The 6,630-nt window shown below is 37.1% G+C and overlaps 1 protein-coding gene across 1 annotated transcript in view; it reads left to right on the forward strand.

Moving 5' to 3' along the window:
* The window catches only part of FTCDNL1 (formiminotransferase cyclodeaminase N-terminal like), a 143,415-nt gene extending 137,519 nt beyond the window's left edge, over positions 1-5,896 (forward strand). The window contains exon 5 of the mRNA XM_032416292.1: positions 5,662-5,896. The gene's annotated coding sequence lies outside the window, so the exon portion shown is untranslated. The remainder of the gene's footprint in view (positions 1-5,661) is intronic.
* Positions 5,897-6,630: the final 734 nt, after the last annotated feature.

Consider the following 6,630-nt stretch of genomic DNA (forward strand, 5'->3'; position numbering starts at 1 on the left):
ATGATGTTGTTGCCTACCAAATCAACAAAGAATTTGAAAAGTAAAGATCATTTTGAATCGTGGGAAAATGGGTTTTTTCTCAAACCACTGCTGGTGATAATGTAAATTGGTGCAAGCTTTCAGAGAATTACTTTGGTACCGTGTATCAAGAATCTTTAAAACATCTTTTTCTCAGTAATTTCACTTCTAGAAGTGTATCCTAAGGAAATAATCAGAAATGCAGATAAATATTTCTGAATAATAAATTGCAAAATTATTTATATAAAAACAAAAAAATTCAGAATAATAGAGTAATAACTGAATAAATTACAACGTGTTACCGATTCACTAGAAATTATGTTAATAGAATTTTAAATGGCATAGAGTCATAGATTATACTCTGATGCCAAGTGAATAAAATGTATGATTTCAATCCTATAAATATGTGTGTGTGTGTGTGTTTCTTCAATGCTAAGTGCATTTTTCATATTTTAGTGCTTCATAGGTTAGGATGAATTATACATTTAATATATTTCCTTTTTCAACCCCAAAAGCTGTTTTTATATTGATGCATTATCTCAAGATGAATTGCATCTTGGAGTCAAGAAAGTACTGTATGTCCACCTGCTTTAAAAAAATATTGCTTATATATTTAGAGGAGAAATTATTTTTTAAAAAGAAAAAGTCCTTTGTGGCATAAAGGTGGCTTAAAGGTTGCTTCTCATGTTGGTATTTAAAGAGACTGTCTAATAAGAGTTCCTCTGTGCCATGTTTGTGGTACATGTTCATTACTTGTCCATCTTTTACTTTATTTACTAAAAAGGGAATGAAGCCCATTTGGAGTGGATTTTCACTGAATATGTGCCAGATCCTTCTGTTCAGCATTTTGTTTTGTAAGGTCAACAGCCCACCTGTTTAATAGTCCTCTCCAGGATTTTTCAAGATAACCACATCATGTCTACTTATTTACAGTTTCTAGAATCTGCTCCCAACCCTTGTATTGCCCACCTTCTGAAAAATCCAAAGTGAATCTGTTCTGTTCTAGTCTCTTGATATATCTCAGGGTCTCCTGGATTCAATGATAACCCTAAGTCACCTCACAATCATGCCTAGAAGTTCCCTTAGAATCCTGAGGTGCAAGTCCTCTGAAGATGGAGTATAGGATTCATTTACGCAGCCCATTCTTTCTCAAAATTTGTGTACCCTTTTAACCCATGTTGGAATTCCTAAGTTTTGAAGATAATATTTCTTGATTGAAATGCTTCTCTCATGTACCAGCATTATAATGTCATCTCCAGTATTGTACATTTTACTTCTTGGTCACATCTGTGATCTAAACAGAGTTGAAACAATAGGTTTTATTGCCTCTGTCACTTTTGTAAGCTTTGGCTTATCCGCACATTAATGATTCTGACAATTTTCTTATACATTTCACAATTTGTGTCCTTGGTTATATGACCTTCCTTGCATTTTTATTATGTATTCTTTCAAAATCTAAACTCATCAGAGAGTCTCTGAGCAGTCTTATGGATGTCCTTATCTCTGCATTTACTTACCATAATGTGTCAGAATTTCATTTTTAGAGCCCCCATCTCTCTTAAGCCATGTTCTCCTTTAAAGTATCTCTTCATAAAGCCATATTTTAACTTTCTCTAAATTGCTTTTTAAATTTTTTTTATTCTTAAGGCGTTGGGCTCATGCTTGACTTTGATCAAAAGCCTACATATTAGATATTAGCAATTCCAAGATGGCGTGATCATTTTTCCTGCAGTCTCTGTTGCTTTTGTGGTTCCAGAAAATGAAAGATTTAAATGAACAGTGTACTTTGTCAAGATAATTAGGCTAAGTAATTGATATCAGTGAGTAGCTATGTGGCAGGGGTCTGCTTGGTCCTGATTGCTCAGTTTTATTCTGTAACACAAAGGGAGAGCTGTCAATCTTGGGGTTTGCCCTCAGGGAAATGCAACATGACTGGTCCAGCAAATTCAACTATAGCTTCGTTTGAAAAACTTTAAAGGCTACATTCACGTTGTATAGAAGCATACAGAGTATACACACAGCACACTGAAATCGAGACTCCAAAGTACCTCAACATGCTTCTCCAGGGCCCTGTAATTCATGACCACAATGAGCAGAACAGCAGTGTTCCTTGTTTATTCCATCTGAGTAACTCAATAGTAGTAAAATTAAAACTTCATAAACAAGAAGACATTGAACTCTTTAACAAAGTCAACTATGTTGTGAAAAAGCCCAAATGGGTTTTTCAATGCAGACATTTTGTCGAGACACTTAATTTGTTTGTCAGACCCAAAATGTGGGAGTTTCAACAATTGTTATTTCTTTTCCATGTGGGACATAACAACATAACAACGTATATTGTTAGCATGTTGTCCTAGTCTTCTCTGTTAGGCTTTGGTTGAATTCTCAGTTGAAATGATGATGTGCGTGATAGCTGAAGAGCATAAATCAAGATATTTAACATCTGTTAGATTGGTGTTTGCCTCAGAAAGTCCATTGGTGTGAGGGAAGGAAATATTTGAACTTTTATTTGTATTCATTCCTTATCTTTCCAATTTTAATTTTTGTGCATATTTTATAATTTATATAATATAGTTGTACATTTGTAAATATGTTAATAGATGAATGTAAATATATTGTGGGGGTTAATATGTATTGATTGTGGTTCATGATCAGAAAAAGTTGGGAACCATGATGTTTTACATAAAAGTGGTCCCCAACACTTTTTGTTGTATATATAATATATATATATATTCTCCCAAAGCTTGGAACTGATATTTTGCTACACTAAAAAAAAATGGAGTCTCAGTATTTACTGAGAACCCAAGAGGAATAAATATGCTGGGATTGTGGAAAAACAAGTTAAATTAAAACAGGAATTTCCTGACCAGTGAGGTTTGGTAAATATTAGAATTAGCCAGCTATAGAAGGAAAGACTTTTAGCTCTCTCTCAACATTTGTTCTTTTTTCCTCCTAAGTAGTGGAACCCATGATTTTTTAAATTGTGTCCATTCCTGAGTTTCCCTTGCTATTGGTGCTGTAATGTAACTAAGTTATAACTAAGGGGATGTCATTGAATGTGCTTTGGCTTTTCAGTGCATTAATGATTCTGACAGTATTGTGTGCAAATTCTGAAATGTGTCCTTACAAAGAAGGGGCATGTCATTCTCCCCTTCCCCCTTCCTGCTGGCAAGAGTAAGGATGCAATGGCTAAAGATGAAGCATCCATCTTACACCATGAGGGAGAAGACACGTACTGAGGATTCACCACTGAATCTAATCTGACTAATGATAATTAGGTTATGAAATATTTCCATGAAGTACAACATATTGAAGATTGCATTATAAAACATCTCATATACTATGGATTAGACACGTTTTATTCTACCTTTACTTAACATTAATGAGTACATACAGAGGAACAGATAAAATTTCTTGTAGTTAAAATAAGAAATATAAATACAGTCAACAACAATAAAAATTAAGGGTGGCAATAAAAGAACTGTAGTTTAGAATAGAAAAAGAACTGTAGTTTAGAATAGTCCATGATAAGAGGAGAGAACATGTGATTTGGCCGGAAGCAACAAGAAGTGACAGGGACTGGGGAGTGGGGAAGCTCATGCAGGTACAGAATATGTTCTGATGTTGAGAAATCATGAAGCGTTCATAAGGAAGGGTAAATAGATGGGACAGAAGCTTGTCCCATACTTGGTGTGGGATAAAATATTTTGTGTGGAAGACAGTTCACAACCAACATTCCTCTGGAAAGAAATTAGCATTCCTGATAAATGCTTAAGCAATTTTCTGATAAACTTTAATGCAATTAAGAGCTCTTCTGGGAAATTAGCTCCTATCCTCTCAGCTGATGTTCTTTAACCAGATGACTTTTTTCCTGAATTCTGCCTAAAATTTTTATCTAAACATTCTCTTTTTCCTATAACACATCCCTACCATGGTGAATCTCTGAATTAGCCTCTTTGGACTTCTTCCCTGGCAGCAAGAGAGAAATAAAAACTTAGGCATGAGATTTTTTTTTTAAAGCATAATCATATTAGGACAAAGTAAAGTGTGCATGTGAGGACATAGTAGTTGATAAACAAGACTTAGTGATATTGGAAAGCAATGAATACTGGACTAAGGAATTTAATCTCTTTGTGGGGAGTGTGGAGTCACTTAAAAAGTGGCTAGAAACACAGTAGGTGCCCAAATGCATAGTTGTTGAATTGCATCGAGGAATTTGCTACAATCCCAGTAGAACTACAGGACCCCTTGTCTGGTAATTGTGTGCTGAGTAATCTGGGGCAGTCTCGGTAGCTTTCCTTTCCAGCACTCGACAGAAGCTATGATGTGAAGATCACCAGTGACCTCCTTGAACTGCTTTGTGATTTGAGAAGCACCCATCTTAGCCTTCATCCTTCTTGACCTACATGGTTCATTCACAGGGTTGTTGCCCCTCTCCTTATGAAAAGTCTCCCCTCTTGAGCTGTCATGACATTGGACTGTCTTGGTTCTTCTTTTCCTCTCTACTTTCCTAACCCTGACTGCCAGTCTCTTGTCTCCTCAGTGAACTTCTTCCTTCTTCCAGCCTCTGAGTGCGGCCTTCCCGAGGTGCTCTCCCGTGCCCTCCTCTTTCTGCACGGGCTTCCTCTTAGGGCTTGCATACCTGATGGTACATCAGGGCCTCCTGCAGTATAGTAAATATCTTTCACCATATGAGATGCAAGAGCTATTCCTAGTAGCACCATCCTAAAAACAGTAGGATAGATTTCTATAGATTTGGACTGGGCTGAGATCTGCTTGGATGCATGGGGCTGGACCAAATGACATCTCAATAATTTATACCTAGATGAGAATCCCATGCTTAAACCTTTGTGTTTTAACCTCAGAAAATCTTTGTCTGGCTTTAGCACTAAAGACTACCTTCGGGAATACTTCAAATTAATATTAACAATAGGGTTTATGGCCCATTTAAAACAGGTGCAATTGAAGGTCTCATTTTGCAAGGCTGTGAAGTAGAATGAAAATATATGGTACAAATTTATCAGGTGATTTTTCTTTCCCATATCTATTTCATCTCTATGCCTTGTTTATGCTTCTAATGTTGCACGTGTCAGAAGGAATTGTAATTTTGACTGGGAACTCCTTGAAAGCATGGACTGCACAAATTTGCATCTGTATCTGAATTAGCACATGCTTAGCATACAGTAGGTACAAAACAAAATTTAATCAATTAAATTAAAAAGAAAATTGATGTCATTAAGAAAAAATAGAATTATGTAACAGAAAATTAGAAACTAGGTAAAAGGCAAAAATGATCCCGAGACATTTTTAGAAGTCTGAATTTGAGTCATGTCAAATTTCAAAGAAATGTCAGTGGAAATTATGATAATGAGCTTTATATTTTTCTATTTATGCCCTTTTCAGTTGATACTCCCCTATTCCTGACTTCCTTTGTGATTGTTTTAAAACAAATCTGCAAATTCTTTGACACTTTTGCAATACAAAGGTGGAATCTAATTACCCTTCCCGTAAACTTGGGCCAAACTCAGTGAGTCAGTTCTACCAAACAGAATGAGGGGCAGCAATCCTCTGACACTTCTGCAGGTGGACTGGGGACAATGACACAGCTTCCACCTTTCTCTCTCTACTCTGTACTCTTAGCAGATATGCCCCTGAGGGCCTGAGCTGCCATATGAGAAGTTCAGATGCCTTAAAGCTGCCATGATACAGAAAACAAGCAGAGAGACCTCCTCGAGGAACCCTACTCGCTCGAGCCATTAGCTTTGGAGTCTTCCTAGCTGGGGCACCATGCTTGTGTGTGAAAAAGCCTTCAAAATGACCCCAGGCAGAGACACCATTTGCTTATAACCTCATGAGACCCCAAACCACCCAGCTGAGCCACTCCCAAATTCTTGAATCACAGAAGCATGAGAGGTAAGTGGTTATTATTATTTTATGCTGCTAAATTTTGGGGGGATTTGCTGTACAGCAGTCGATAACAAATACACCCTCTCACTAAATTAACATCAGCCAGATTCACCCACTTCAGTGCATCAAGCTTTTCAAAACATGTTAAGATTTACAAGTAAGAAATCTATTTACGGGCTTCTAAATTTTATTCCCATTTCTCCTATTGAATAGCAAAAGCCAAGACTCTCGTGCCAGCTTGAGAGGTATGAATATGAAAATTCACAACTCCCTGAAGCCTTTTCTGAGCTACCGAGAATGTCACTTCATCCACTGCCTGGCTGAGGAGGAAGGGAGGTGGAGAGGGACAGGGGCCACCGAGGGACTGTGGAAGTCTTTAGCAGGTGATTGGAGTGAAGCAGTATCCCTGATATAGACAGAATGTCATTTTTTTAGGGCAAAGACATGTAAGCCTTTAAAGGATTTAGTATATCAACTTTCCGGTGACCCAGATCATGGGAGATGACACTGTGACTCCACTCAGATAAAGCCTCTCAGCTTCGGAAGCAGGAAGAATTATAAACAGATAGAGTCAACCTTAAAAAGAAGAATTCTCTTATTATCAGAACTTTGAGTTTTGTTAGAGGAGCTATATTCTTTGACCTGACCAGAGGGAGTTCTGTGCTTCTTTTAGGGTATACAAGGTACTTTGGTTGTTGGGTACTC

The sequence above is a fragment of the Phoca vitulina genome, unplaced genomic scaffold (assembly GCF_004348235.1).
Source record: "Phoca vitulina isolate PV1807 unplaced genomic scaffold, GSC_HSeal_1.0 scaffold1, whole genome shotgun sequence".
NCBI lineage: Eukaryota > Metazoa > Chordata > Mammalia > Carnivora > Phocidae > Phoca > Phoca vitulina.